We start from the raw sequence: 16,238 nt of genomic DNA on the forward strand, positions 1-16,238 counted from the left end.
CTTCATTGTCCACATTCACTTAAACCTAGGATTGCGTTCTGGGAGTTGTATATAATTTATTCCTGCCTTTACTCTTAAAATGTTGAGCCTAGGAGGCTCAGAGCTAGAGGTACATTGTAAAAGAGTAACTTCTTTAATCCACAGTCTTTAACAGGTTTATCATCTACATTTTCTACATTTTCCTTGTCTTCAACTTCCTATTGTGCATGAATTTAAAAAAATATGCCGTTTTACGTTACTTTTTTATAAAAAGGTGGGATATAATAAGTAATAATCAAATTCCACTAAATACATGACTTAAATGATTAATTTGTTGTTAAGCATGAGTCTATGCTTCTTAAAAGTAAGTCATTTTTTCTAAGGGACTATTCTTAATTTTATAATGAAGATAAATATTAAAAATTGAACTTGGAACCCCAGGGTTAAAAAGGACCTTTCGGTGTGCCTACTGTCACTGTTTGGGTGGATAGTCGTGGTCTTTAAAATTTTGCATCAAAATCACCTGGAAGCACCAGAATCACTGTCTGTTAAAATACAGCTTGCCGGGCCCCACCCCAGAGCTGCTCATTCTGTAGATGTGGGTCAGGCTGCAACATTTGTATGTCTAACAAGCAGAGAGATGCTGCTGATGCTGCTGGCCCAGGAATCACACTTTGACAACGACTGGCTTATAGAGTCCAGAAATTTCTTTTTATTGCAGCTAGAAACATATGTGCCAGTCATATTGCTCTCGCTTTAGTAATTTCTCAAAGATGACAGCCACAGCTTTTCCGTCCCATTTGTTCATTCACTTAATGTCCTGTGGCGTGATTCCCCTGAACCTGGAATCTTGAAATGATTTATGGTAGTATTTCACAGAAGCCTCAATAGTTTCCTGTCTCCCCGTTTGCAGCCTGATTCCTGTCTAACCTATTTTCACCATCAGTCCAAGTGATTTGGGGAAAAAAGGAATCAATTATATCATTCAGAAGCCTCCAGGAACTACCTAGAGAAAAGACTAAAATCCTACCTACCTACCTAAATCCAGCAGTTACCTCTAAGGCCTTCTGAAGTGGCCTTCCAGTTACCCAGCGAAACCATCTCCTGCTGTTCTCTTCTCTCACTCCTTTCTAGCCAGAGTGGCTTCTGGCTGTCCCCACACTTACAGGCACACATACACTGTTCTCTCAGGAAAGCTCTTTTTCTAGGTGGCTGAATGCCTAATTCCTTCATCTGACTTTAAGTCTTGGCCAAAAGTTTAATTACTCAGAGACCAGCTGTCTTCCCCTCCAGCTTCTTACCCCATTCTGTTGTGTCCGAAACACTTACCACCTTATTATGTACTACATAATTTACTTTTTTATAGTGTTCATTATCCATTTTCTGTCTCTTTTGGGTAGAAATAATCCTCAAGGGTATGGAATAATTTGTTCACCGGTGAATGCCAAGTGCTTAGAACAATACAGGCATATAGTAGGTGCTCAACAGGCATCTTTTAGATAAAAGAACTATTTAATTTTGTTTCTCAAGAAATTAATATTTTTTGTTTAACTTATTATTAGAAATTTAAACTACAAGTACTCTTTAGAAAGTCCTATATTCTATTTGTGGCAGTATATTTTATAATAGCAAAGTCTAGGAAAACTGAAATGTCTGTTAATGTTTAAGTAAATAAAGTGACTTAGTTTTGTATCATACAGCCATTAGGATGATAAAACATAAAAGAAAAAGAGCCAAATGCTCTCTAAGTATTATACTTCCTAGTTGTGAAGTCCTACTCAATCTAGATCAACATACATACATGGAAATTCTGTTTTATCTCAAAGATATGTGTATAAATATACCAAATTTACTAGACATTCTAAAACAAAGCAAACTGAGGACTTAATGCTTTACCCAAAGAATTCCCCACTCTGGAATGTCTTAGAGAAGTAATAATGATGATAATAATAATGATAATAATAATAATAATAATAATAATAATAATAATAATAATAATGATAATGAAGAACACAGACTAAGCACTTGCTAGGTGCCAGACACTGATTAGCTTATTTAATCTTCACTATAACCCTTGAAATAAATGGGATTATTGTCTTCGTTCTGCAGAGAAGGCAACTGTAAGGTTCAGAGAGAATAAGTGTAATGTGTTCATATGGCGAGTCAAATGGTGCCACCAAACCCAGTATCCCTTTTTCTTCAGAAAAACTAATCAGAGTTTCTCCAAGAATATTTTACCTATCTGCTTCTCCAGCTTCATCTTACATACTCTCCCACATGTATGCTCTTCTCCAATCAAACTGATCTGTTTGCCATTCCCTGAAAGTCCCCAGCCTCTGTCTCTGGCTTTCAAAAACATTACCCCTGCCTAAGATACCTTTCACCACCAATCATTGCCTGTTAAATCCTACCTGCACTCCAAAGTCACAAGTGATTTTGCCTGCCTCTGAATTCCCACAGCACACACATATTGTTCTAAAATTTGCATAATAATTATAATATTCTGTCTTGTTATTAAGGATCCAGGATGAGTGTATGCCTTCAACATTTACTATAAAATTGTTTGAAGAAAAGGATATTATTGACTACCTACCACAGTAACCAGGACATTGTTAGATATCTGTTGAATACAGTTATGTAAAACAAATTCATCAAATGCTCTGTCCAGTGCAGGAGCCACTGGCCACATGTGGGAATTGAGCACTTGAAATGTGGTTAGTGCCAAGTTTTGAATTGATATTATTTTGGGCCTATTAAGTTAAATAAAACATAGCATTAGTAACATTACTTTTACTTGTTTCTTTTGTCTTTTTTATGTTAACATCTGGAAAAGTTCAAAGTACATATGTGTGTCTCAGTATGTTTCTATTGGACAGGACTGATCTAGTATTTACCTCTTCCCTCCTTCATCCTCCTCCAAGTGATCACACCCGTAAAAAAAAAAAAAAAAGCATGAATTAAGAAAGGGGCAATCCCCCATTCTGAGAAGCCCTAAAAGGGAGGGGGGCTCTTTCTGGATTGGTAATTTTTCTGTTTTACTTGGTCAGCTTATTGTTTTTGTCTTTAAGTTATAAGATTTTGGAACAAGAAACTCTATAGTGAAAAAGCTACATTGTCCATAAGCAAACAGGTGAGCATGATCACGTCAGTTTCCGAAGCAGAAACCACATTTCTATCCGAATATAACAGAATTGTGGGAAGCTCTCTATTGTGAAGGAAATTGGCATCGTGGCAAATAGAAAGCAAACAGCGTTCTGAGAACAACAGCCGATCCTTGATCCGTAGTGCCTCCCTAACACCGGTTTTGCTGTGGCCATGGGGAGAGCCCTCCGAGTCGCCCTCGGCCTCCTTTCTCCTCCTGCTTGCTGGTGCTGTGTGCCTTACGCAGTTCTTCCCAGGCAACCACAGACTGTTTACTGACTGTAATCAAAATGACAGCACACTGTTTTCACAACTGAGTGTTATGAGTCGATTGCCTTTTTCACTTGGCAACCTGAGGGAGCTTTAAAACTGGGATCTTGAGGTACAGCTTGCTTCAAGATGGTGGTGCTTACTTCCTCAATGTTACCTGCACTTCTTTGAGGTTCAAACTACCGAGGATGGAGGTTTCTCTAGCCTGGAGCAGAGAGGCTGCAATCCCTGCCCTCAGATGCGTGCTGGTCGCCCAGGCTGATGTAGGCGGGGCCGAAGCTCAGCCGTCACGTGCTCGTCCCCAGTCCGAACCTCGCCGCGTGAGGCGCCCTCTCCAAAGCTCGCTCCGTGAGCGGATGGCCGTGATGCCGTGGAATCTCATCACCCAGAGGTGGGGCTGCACAGGACAGGGTCCCCGATGGGGAAGCGTTCCCTGTCCCATCTTTTTAGAAACAAGACGTAATGAAACGATAAGAGAGGGAGGAGAGCGCGATCCAGGTGACCTGAATTCTGGACTCGTCTTTACCATCGCTTGCTGTGACGTACTGAACACTCAGCATCTCAGTTGTTCAGTGTCCACATGTGTAACGGGGGGAGCGGAGGGGAATTGACTAATTCACTTGTAGTGCCTCGTTTATCTCTTAAACTCTAGCTTCTGTGTGCAGACTCTGGGACTCTGAATTAGGTATAGGCCGGCGTTCATCTCTTCTGCGAGAGGATGAACAGCCTCACCCTCTGAGCAAGGACCACTGAGCAGTGGACCAATCATGTAACTGAAGTAGGCTGTTGCTGCGTCTGTTAGAGGCTCTATTCATATTCAGAGTACTTCAGTGACATAGGTGCTTGCTCAAATTTAAATATGATTTTTGATGAATTGATACTATGAATGCCTTCAGTAGAGCATAGCTGGAAGGTTGGTTGCTGAAAAGATCTACTCCTCAAATCCCTTCTGACTCTAGATAGTTAATTCTGTTTGCATGATTTTTTCATGAAATGTTAATATCAAAAATCTCATCTGAGAAAAAGTCTATACAAATAGGAGTTTTTTATAAAAATGACAAAACTTTGTCTTGTTTTCAGTGAAATATAACAAGTCATTTGGTTAAATCCCTCCCAAATAGGGCCTTTTGAAGTAAAGAAAAGGTGAAAATGTCTTTCCTAGGATCAGGATTCAAGACCTAGAGGGTCTGTGTTTTTCCTTGAGCCATTGAGCACATTATTGGCACTAAAAGGAGAGCAAGGCCTGTGTCACTGCCCTGCGTGAAGGGTGGCCGAGGGCACTTACTGCTGCAGGAACACTGGTGGGCAGTCCCTACATGAAAAGATGGGAGGGATGATGTTCACCCTCAATTCTTTTGTGGCTAAAGAAAAGCCAGAATGTCACAGGTAAGAGAAAATTACATGTGACACAAAATCTTACTTCAGACAGGCACCACAGCAGCCACACCCGAGGAGAGTCGAGACGGGGGCAGCCTTGCTGTTTCGGCCCGTCCCGAGATGGAGGGTCTCGCAGGTAAGACCCTGGCTAGCTAGGGCAGCAGTCATGAGAAAAAATGTAAGTAAGATCTGAAGGGAAAAGTTGCGAGAAAGGACAGACCCCAAATCTGGGGTGCTCCTACAGCGTTCCAGGCATGCCACCTGGATTTGTTCCTCAAGGACATAGATAATTCAGGATTCTGATAAAATAACCTGTGCAAACCTGCACATTGAATTCACTCATTCTTCAAGTGCCTGCCTCACCTTAAAAATTTAAAAGACTTGTTTTTAGAGCAGTTCTAGGTTTACAAAAAAAAGTGATTTGAAAGCACAAGGAATTCCCCACATCAAGTGTTCCTTTTTATGTCTTAAATATTCAGTCTTCAATTTTTTTTATTCAGGAAGAAATTAAGAGAATAAATAGAAAACATGTTGTCATGCACAAAATTCCCCAAGTTTAGCTTTCTTGAGGTATATGGATTTTTTTTTAAAAAAAACATGTATTAGTATACAATGAAATTGTTCTCATAGGTATTATCTGAAACCTGGCACCACTATAGTCCATTTAATGGGCATTTAAAGGAAATGTGCTTTACAATAATGACTCAGAATAATTTTAAGACTCCAGGTAACCAACATATCTATCAAACATGTAAGAGAATGCTCACTACTGTGGTTTTGGAGGCGTACCTTAACTCTTGTGTCCATTTGCATGGAGATCTGCATCATGATTTTTATGTGCCTTGCCACTTTTTATTTCCACCTAAGCATTACCCTTTCTCTTTTCAGAATATACTAAATGCTTCTGAATGACAAGCTGGCATGCTTTTCCCCAAATAATCAAGTTATTTTTCACAGTTGTTAACTATGTTAGTGGAGGGAATGGTCATATCACCAACAAATTTTTTACTCCATGCACTGACTAAATAAGATGACCCTTCTTCAAAAAACATTCCTTCTGTGGTTCAGATTTTCACTCAATATTTTACTAGTTAGTCAATTATATTTTCATTGTAGATATCCAAGTACTCTTTGTATGAAGGTAGGATGGAATTTTTTTAAGGAAATGATCCAATCGCAGTTTGAGAACCCAAGCACTGTTTCTAGCCTCGAACACAATATTGTATTCCTTTTGTTTACCCAGCTTCCTGCTTCAAAATATGGATATTGTCATCCGGACATATAACAGATCTTTTCTACATGATGATAATTTTGCTGACCCGGTTGACAGAAAGATAGTGAAGAAAGCATACTTAAATAGCAATATTAAAGGATGCTTTGCTAGAGGAAAGAAGTTAGGATATTATCTGTTCTGAAGGACATAGCGGATTGTTTTATTAAAGGCTGCCACGGTCTTCCTCCTAGCTGTGGAAAGGACTGTGGAAACCAACATGGAAAAGCAGTTGGGGTGTTAACCCAGCAAACGTCTCCTTTAAAGAGTTGAAAAAGCTGACTCACCTTACTAATAGAATTCCTTTTGAGAAGTGCAATTCATTATTAATTCCCCTTAGCTCTTGGGTTAATTCATTTCTTTCTCAGAAATACCACTCTCTGAAAATACATTTTTAAATGCATTTTGGCTTTTAAAAATTTGTTGGTTTACAGATCTGCCTCTCCTCTAAACCTGCCATAATTGCAATTTTGAAAATTAGAAATCAATGTCTTGTTTCCAGCCGTATGACCTGGACATTCAGAGTGTCTTTCAATAGACACTCTTATTTGATTATTTAAGACTTAACATTCAAAGGAGCAATTTATCAGGTACAGAATAAAAAGAGAGTGAATCTCTGGCTGTACAAAGTGAAGTTCACAGATGCTTATCTCCCAATATGCACAATTGTTTTTATTGTTGGTTTGCAAAATATACCATAACCAGCAGGTGGCTTAGCTTTTAAATAAAGGTAAGGATCAGAAGCACAATTTGAAATATGAAACTGCTTAAACATATAGAATAAATACCAGCCTTTTCAATCAAGCTAGAACTGGACATGAATGTTATTTTCTTAAGTATTTGCGTAGTCTCTTAACACATCCACTTATTAGAATTTCAAAATTATTTCGAAGGTCATTTATAGTTTTCTTTCACTTCTCTAGCCAAGCTTTAATTGGCTTCTCTTATTTTTCTCTGCTATCCTTTAGTCAATTGGTTCTTAAACCCAGTTGCATATTTGAATTATACCTGCAGAACCTTTAAACAAGCCCTGATCCCCAGACTCAGCCCCAGAGAATCTAACTGAACTGGTCTAAGGTGAAGCCAGCATTGCCCTTTTGAGGCGCCCCGGGTGAGTCCAGGGTGCAGCCAGATCTATGGACCACACTCTGAATATGCTCATCATAGGCTTTACTTCTTTCTCTTTACTCTTAGAATATTTGCATGTCTGTCTCCCTTCAACTTCTTTTTCCTCCTGTCATTTTTACTACTGAGGCTTTAAAAATCTGATTTATTTCATTTCTAATTTTGCTTTTTCTTTCTGATTTTCCATTTACTGGTACTGGCCAAGAAGTTCTTATTCCAAGCCCATGCATTTGATTTGTATTCTTATCTAATACTACCAAGTATTTATGTGAATGAAAGAGAATGTATATGACTGTGAATTATACTTTTGACTGTTCCTCCTGTGGTAATATAATGCTGTACTTTAATTTTGGTATGAATATGTACAGATTGATAGTAGAGCCCAATACATTTGTTGAAAATGAATATTAAGAATGGATTTACTTGAATGGTAATCATCAAATGGTCATCAAAATATACCAATATATTTTAAAACTGAGACCATATGGGACTCAAAGACAAATATCCTATTAATAATATTTTTTTTACCATTCCACAGCTAAAGGACGTATATTTTCCCTAAATTTAAAGCTTTAAAGACAAATTTCAGTTGTACCAGAACAAGGCAAAAGTGGAAATATAATGTATCACATCAACTAATATATCAGGAACTAGTAATCCACAGCAAGGGTAGCGTTAACAGCAACAAAAGAAAAGAAAAAAAAAGGATCAGTGATACAAACATATATATTACTGTATATACGAATATATATATATATGTGTGTGTGTGTGTGTGTGTGTGTGTGTATAAATGTATAAATGTGAACAGGAAAAGCTAAAATATGGAAGGTAATATTCAAAGCTTTGCAAAGAAAGAGATGGAAAATGGTGGGCAGTTGGTTGAGCCTGGAGTAATAGACAAGGAATCTGAGTCCAGTCGTGGCTGTGCCTCTAAATACAGACAAGCCATTTCCTCTCTCTAAGGTTTATTTTCCCTCACTGGTAAATACACTGGTTGGATTGTAAAAGGAAAAAAGAACCTAGCCCAACATCCCTTGGCCACATCTTGCCAGTAGGTATGTCTTATTGGATCTGTCCAGAATTGTAGATAATTTGAAAAGGATGACAATGTTTAACAAGCTGGAGGTTTTTAATAAAAATCTGGATTTTCTGTTTCTTTGGAGGACTCGTTTGCTCCAACAATCTCCTAGCCTTACGATGGAGTTTCCTCTCTTTATAAAGGGCTTGGGCTATTGAGTTCCTTAGTCCCAACCTGACTGATTTCACTCATTTTTCTTAACATATTTTCCCATGTAGGAATTTCAGTTTGTTTTCTTGAAAATTTATCCTTAAGGTCATTTCCAACCATGATATTAGTTCCATGAAAAGAAAATGCTCAGAATACTTTGTTTAGGTAGAACCAAAATAACTTAAAAGGGGAAAAATAAATGTCACCAGCAAAACCACTAAGGAGACAGAAAAACTAAAACAGGTGACCAGTTCTCAAAGACAGGCGTAGGCACCTAAGGTAAGTCCTGTTAAATCTCACGCAAGAATTTTTAGGGTTCTAGTTCCGAAGTACAATGCCACTCAACAGTAAGGCCTGGAATTCCGTGAATTCTTCCCAGTTTGAGCTCTTGGGAAAGGAAAAGGACAGAATGTTCTGTATAACCCAAGTTAAGAATAAAGTGTGTTCTGAATATTAAGAGATTAAAATTCCCCAAAGTGAGCTTCTTGGCAGAAAATGGCCAAAGTTATTTAAAGTGACTTCCCATCTTTGAATTCACCCATTGAATAAAACAATATTGAACTCCTGTTTAATAATTTAAGGAGCCTCATTTCTTTCACTTTGCCCTAGCACAGAACTTAATCACATGAAGGGCTCCCTATATGCAGTCTCCAAAAGGATAGAAACCTAATTCAGTTATTACAGAAATAACTCAAGACCTTTAAAAGTTTCTTCTGAACTAAAATAACCCTTGAGAATTCCCTTACACAACCAGCTAGCATATATATTTATATGCACTGTATTTGTACATAATATATACATATAATATTGCAAACCTGTTAGTTTGCAGTTGAATTCTTCTGTAGTGGCTAATTATGTCTGGATGTAGATTTATAGTTCAGGTACTCAAACTGCCTGTCAGGCAGTTCATAGAAGAAAGCATGTCTTTGCGTAGGAAGAGAGCAAGATTTTCTTTATTGCCATAATCCAAGTGAACAAAACTTAGCACTATTTTTCTCTGATATAAGTATCTACACTTGTTATAGCCCATTAAAATGTAGCCAATGAATGTGTTAACTTTACCCCAGAGTGAAGAATATCATATCATCAAGTAAAGCTGAAGTAAAAAGTAACTTCCTAATAGTAGATAGATATGTGACCTTGCAACACAAGCAACAATAGTTGGCTTTTATCCTTCCCAAATTTTATAACTGCCTCAAAATAGTTAGAACTACTACGTAGTTCAGATAGCAAGTTCTATATTGAATTGCCATTAAAATTGTTCATGGGGTAAAATTCAAGTGGAATCAAAGATAATTTAGAATTAAAGTTAATCATAATTTAAAAATAGGTCCTAAAGGTGCTTACATATAGGAGTAGTGGGTAATTGATCCTTATAGTTTTGGAAAACTAGTAACACAGCCATCAGTATTAAGGTGGAATGAATAATATATTTTTAGGTGACAAATGAAACATTAATTCCCAATCCTCAGTGAATTCCCAGTGTTCCTATATATGAATGATAATGAGAAAAGGTAATCTGCACAGCCAGCCATGCAAAGAAATCCCACTGTCTAGTCATATGTTCATTCTTTGGTGGAGGAAAAAGCATTTCTCTTAAATGCTTATACTTAATGGGTGCTTTCAGTTAACTTGAACCCTAAAAATAAGGAATCACAAGAGCTGGAATGAACTAGAGTCAAGCAAGATGGGACGAACAACAAATTCCAAGCAGAGCCTTGTCTAATTGAGAAAGCTTCCCCTCATACGTTGAAGCCTCGCAAGCTCTCCCCTCTCTGACCTGTCTGATCATGAGCCCACGCAGTCCTCTTGGCTGCCACAAAGATGAAACTGACAGCGCAGTTACTTGAGTCAGTTTAAAGAAGCCCAGGGTGGCTGAAGGGGAAGGAATGGGAGGCCTGGGGTGCTGGAAGGACGTGCCGGCTCTAGCTCCCGAGCATCCCAGTAGCACACAGCTGTCAAGAACACGAAGCTGCATGTAAATAAAACCTTTAGACGGAAGCAGGGGTTTTACAGTGTGTCAACCATTTCATCAGGCACAACTTGACTTTCCACCTTTCAGTGATCATGAATCTGATTAAAGCAGCAGAGAGTTTGTGAATTGGTCACATAGTGAAAACATGCAGTCATTTCTGGTTTTTATGCTCTGTAACTTATTGGTCATAGTAGAAATTACTTCATATTTAAATATGGTTCTTGGTGAAACCTAGTTTTCTTTGTGAATCCTCACAAAGGCCTTTTGTCTAACAGGTGTATCTATTAAGGCATGAGTGAAATAAAGCTCTGTGTGCTTATTAAAAAAAGAAGAAAGCCTTTGAAGTATGATAGTCCATGGTAAGATATCACTGGACAAAAGAATGGTCTTCCAGAAGGTGATGTGACAATTCCACAAACTCTCTGGGAAATGCCCGGGATGTTTGCACTAAGTGATATTACAGGGAACACATTTTTGTTGTTGTTGTTTTTCAGTGAGGGCTCTCTTCCAGAATAATTATTCACTCTTCGACTACAGAATTTCTTGGCAGTTTCATTCTATTCTTCCTGTTGTGGTGGAAGATATTTTATCACCATCACCAATAATAGGGAACAGGGGAAGAGGGAAGGGTGGGCACTCAAGCATGTCACAGGATATATATAATAAACACTAAACAGACATTATTTATTTACATAATCCCTCAACATATGCATTATCATTCCTATTGCGTAGATGATGTAATAGAGGCTTAGAAAGTTTAAATACTTTTTCATTTAATAGTGCTGCTAGGATTCAGTCTGCCAGCCCTTTCTCCTAACCACTTCTCCATATTGCTTCCTGGTCGTTTCCAACATGGAAGGAACTGGCCAAGGACCTTTAAAACTTCTGTATCCCTCTATTTCTCTATTCCCAGGTTTAGAGAGCATCATTAATGGTAATGTATAAATTCATTAAGAGTCAAAAGTATATCAGGTTACAGTTAAACGGAAAAGGCAATTGGTAAAGACCCAGATAAGTTAGAATCAAAGAATTTTAAAACTGTAAAGTGTTCTTATATACCTTTGACTTTTATTCTCATATTTTACAGGCAATAAAATGCACTTCAGTGATAGTGTCTTTACTGAGGTGACAAAACTCATTCATAGCAGATCTTGAGCCAGAGACCCAAGACTTCTAGCTCAGGGCTCAACCTATTTGTCTCTACTACACCACCAAATTACAGTATTATTTTTGACTTTACAAATGAAGTCACTGTTGGATTCTTCTAAAGAATAAGCTACTATAAATCTATCTGATATATCATTTAATCAAAACAGGTTTGATTTCTAAAAGTTTTCAAAGAGCACATTTTGTAAAGAACTCTGTACATTTGCTCTTCATATTGTGACTATGTATATACATAGACAGATAACTAAGAGACTATTGCAGCTATACCAAAAAAGCTCACATTCAAGGCCAAAATACAAGCATCCATTCATAAATGTAAAGAGTTCAATCAAGACCAGCTCTTGTGCTTACTCAGAACAAAGTTACTCTCACTCAGTCACCTGTAGGGAAACATGGAGTGTACAATACACTCAAGGCAATTAACAGCCATTTCTGGGAGCCCCTTTCAAAGAAACAGTTTTCTTTACATCTCATGGTAGGAGTTCTGAAATACACAAGACCCAGGGCTTTTCTCTGAGGCAACCAGTATTTTATAATATTTTCAGGGGGAATATTATTAGTCAATATAAAATATTAAGTGAAAAATCAGTATTTTTACCATATCATTAGAAATTACAATTGCTTTTAAAACAGTGGCCTCAAGTTCTATTTTTAGACCCTTTTGACCAGTACAGACTAGACACCCAGATTGAAGTCAGAGGTCTTTATTTTACATAGGGCCCACACTCTTTGGAGTAATTGTGATGAAATATTTCCATGCAAATTCTTACAAGCACTTATGCCTTTATCTTTGTTCTTATTTGCTACATTATACCACCTGTTGTATTTTCGAAAAAAGAAAACCTCTCTGATATTTAAAATCTTCCTTTCAATTAATACCTGTAAATTTTTTGCCAATAATTTCTTATTCTAAACATGATTGTTAATTGAATGAATCATTTGTTTATGCTATAATTTTTTAACTACAGAAAATATAGATTATTGATTAAAGTAAATAATTATTTTTCAGTTCAATTGCTCTCCCTGGTAACTAATAATAATAGTAACAACAGTAATAGCAACCAGTTGTTAAATCTACACAGAAAAAATTAAACAGAAATATATCAAGCTTATGAGACAGTTCATCCAGAAGATATAATAACCTTTAAGTCAATAAATTAAAAGGTAAATAATATAAAAATGAACATATTAAAATATAAAAGAAATAACACATAATGGAGCATTTAGGGATTATTTTATTATTAGAAGGTTATGGTTAGTTTTGGTGATCTTTTTCCCTCCATGAGAATAGATTATTTTGGAGAAAAATGATAATGTGTTTCAAACAGCCCAACACCTCTATATTGTTATTACTCCCTATTATACATGGCCTCTCCAAAGCTGATAAATAAAAGACTAAAGCACAAGAATAATAGTTCCAATTTAACTATACATTTATGTTAAAAAATACTGGACACAGTAGACATGTAAATCATGCACATTACTAAATCCATTAGACTATCTTTGTGTAATAAAAAATATTTTCTCTGAATACAGTGAATCACAACCACCTGCATATTTCAAAAACACCAGATCAGTAATGCCTAGTCTGCACTATAAGTCACCATTTCTAGACGGAGGATCTTTTCCTTTGAGAGATAGAGAAACAGCAAGCAGTTTACACATCAGATGATGTCTCTGGTTCCTACGATTTACACTAAAACAACATTGGATTAAAAATAGCAAGTGAAGATGATTTAAAAGAAAAATGATTTTGTGGCTAGATTCTATGGTTCAGATAATTAAATGTTTTGCCAGCTTACCTGATAAAACAGAGCCGTATGGATCACAGCATAACAAAGCCCCGCATCCAAGATGGTTAGTGTAACGTGCCTTCCTCTGCAGTTGTTCAGATTTTGGGCCACAGAGGTTTACATATTAATCACAGTATTTTTTTTCCTCTGCTTTCTCTGTGGATAAGAAAACAAAGAGACCTTTCGAGAATCCTCTCTGCTTATGCCTCCGCTTCCTGTTCTGAGATTCACTCTATGGTACCCAACATATATCAGAAAACAGCTTTGAGGGGAGGAAAAAAAAAAAAAAAAGCTGACAACAGTCAACGTGGTACCGCCATCTACTGGCAGACACACAAAATTGAACAAAAGAAAAAACATCACCAGTATAGTTTATCATGGAATAAAACATCACCTATCCACTGGCCTATGTGTATGTACAAAGGGATTCTCTTACATTCCCAATATTTTCACCTCACAAATATATTTTTTTAATTTTATAATTTTTCACCCATAACTAGTATAATAACAAAAAACTACAAATTCTGTTTGAAAATAGGTTTTTAGATAAGCTCATATCCTTCATGTAGAATTTTGCAAAATCTTTCCTGCAGCCTGTAGTGACCTTTCAAAAACTTTTTCTTTTTATCAGATGAATTCTTTCCAAGAGAGTAATCTGACTTCTTGGAGATGAATGTAAATAACGCACATTCACTGAGAGTCTTTTTGTGTAGCTTTTTGGTAAAACATTGATAAAGAATAACCTTTGAATGTGAAAAAGTGTTCCATACTTAAGCGAGACCTAACTAATTTAGACCTGTGGATTGTTCTGCGGTTTGTAAATGGGAAGAGGAACAGGTGAAATTCATCTTCATGAATTAAATCAGTGTTGATATATTATTATATCTATGTCTTTAAAATACTTAAAAAAACATTGCAAGCATCACACAATACATAACCAAAATGAAAATGACTTATCAGTTTATTGAAAGAGATTCCTCAACTAATCAAAGACTATTCATTTCCTTTGGTCTTTAATATTTAGAGCAAACAAATATAATTTTATTACTTTATCATTAATTAAATGTGTTCATATTGAGGGAGCACTTTAATGTATGTCAGGCACTATGTTAGCTTTGAAAAGACAAAACTCACAGTACCTGTCATCAAGGAGCTTATGTATAATGAAGAGAGACAAATAGAGCAAAGACTGTATTTTCAAGCCATGTGCTCTAGGAGTGTTATGTACTTAGTTTGAATTTTAGCCCCCATTTTGCCTCATGGCAGAAAATATATCTAGTCAGTCCAGTAGTCTGGGTCACTTGAGGCTTTTTCCAGTGATTTCAGGTTCATTCTAAACCAGTGCGCAATATTCCGCGTCCATCTCGCTGTCTCACGGGGACCCGGCTAAGCCGAGGAATGCCTGCATGTATGGAGAAAGCGGAGTAAGGCCCCAGCCTCCCTCTTTTTTTACGTGGGCATCCGGTGAGGTGTAGAATCCTTGGGCATCACCATTCCTCCACACAGAATTACCCCCGTTCCCATTTGGCCCCCAGAGCAGCAAACATCCAGTTTTGCATGGCAGCATCTCTTCCTGACCATTAGTTGTTTCAGGTTTTCTCAGCATTTCCTCTCAGGTAACTTTGTTCCTGTCCTTGGCGAAGGGGGGAAGAAAGACAAGTAGCCTTCTGGGCTATAACTGGCTGAAGTCAGTCCCATATCCCAGGCATCCCACCTCACCATCTCTGTTCTACTGTTTCGTTGCATGGAGTGGGAGGTGCTCTGTGGCCTTCAGACAAGTGAGGCACCATCTCTCCTGCATTAGAATATTCCACTTTCTCATCTTTCTGGCTTTTTAGCTGTTCCTCAGTGGGCAGGCTATGTCGGGGGCCCTTATAACCCAGGTGGGTGGAGCTCCCTTGCTTCCTCACGGACTTCCTTTCCAGCCCCAAATAGTTTTGCCTGGCACTCATCCTCATGTGCCAGTTGTAAACTGGACCCACACATTTTCCTCTCAGATGTCTCTGTCTTAACCTAATATGTTAGTTTGCTAGGGCTGCTGTAACACATCACCACACTGGGTGGCTCAGACCAACAGAAATTTATCATCTCAGCTTAGATACTAGAAGTCCTGACTCGAGGTGTCCGCAGGGCCGGGCTCATTCTGAAACCTGCAGGCAAGGGTCCTTCTTTTTTCCCCTCAACTTCTGGTGGCCCAAACTGTGGGCTGCGACGGTGTAACTCCAGTCTCTGTCTCCTTCTATTCATGGTGTTCTGTGTCTCTTAATGTTGTCTTCCCTCTGTGCATACCTGTCTCTGTCCAAATTTCCCCCTTCTATAAGGACAAAAGTTATTTTGGATTAGTGCCACCCTAACGATTTAAATTTAACTTGATTACCTCTATAAAAACCTTGTTTCCAAATAAGGACATATTCTGAACTACTCAGGATTAGAACTTTAATGTATCTTTTCTTTGGGGGTGGGAGGACAATTCAACTCATAACACTTAGGCTGAAACCTTTTACATTTTAACACAAGAATCTGATGATTCTTTTATCTGTTTCCCATGACAATTCCATTCATGAAATCATAGCCTTGGTATCTGGCCAGAATTTTTGAAGAGTGTTTGAGAGAAGAACTTGAGGTAATAGTGAATAAATAATAATAACAATAACAAAACCTAACATTTATTCACTATTATGTGCCAGACACTGTTCTAAGCACTTCACATGTATTCATTTAACACTTGCTATAGGAGGGATTTTACATTTTTACAGATGAAACAATGAAACCTGGAAGGCATAACAACACATCACTTAGTACTTCACGTATCATCTTCCCACACAAGTGATTATCATCCAGTAAGATAACTGCTATGATATAAATATGCACAAGTGCAGGAGGCGCAAAATGGACGTGAGCTTCCACTGATTT

The 16,238-nt window shown here is 37.6% G+C and overlaps 1 protein-coding gene across 6 annotated transcripts in view; it reads right to left on the reverse strand.

Annotated features, from left to right (window-relative positions):
- LOC108397612 (sodium channel protein type 3 subunit alpha) overlaps window positions 1-13,565 on the reverse strand; it is a 112,268-nt gene extending 98,703 nt beyond the window's left edge. For all 6 annotated transcript variants that reach the window (XM_073241578.1, XM_073241581.1, XM_073241580.1 and 3 more), the window contains exon 1: window positions 13,335-13,565. The gene's annotated coding sequence lies outside the window, so the exon portion shown is untranslated. The remainder of the gene's footprint in view (window positions 1-13,334) is intronic.
- Window positions 13,566-16,238: the final 2,673 nt, after the last annotated feature.

The sequence above is a fragment of the Manis javanica genome, chromosome 7 (assembly GCF_040802235.1).
Source record: "Manis javanica isolate MJ-LG chromosome 7, MJ_LKY, whole genome shotgun sequence".
Lineage (NCBI taxonomy): Eukaryota > Metazoa > Chordata > Mammalia > Pholidota > Manidae > Manis > Manis javanica.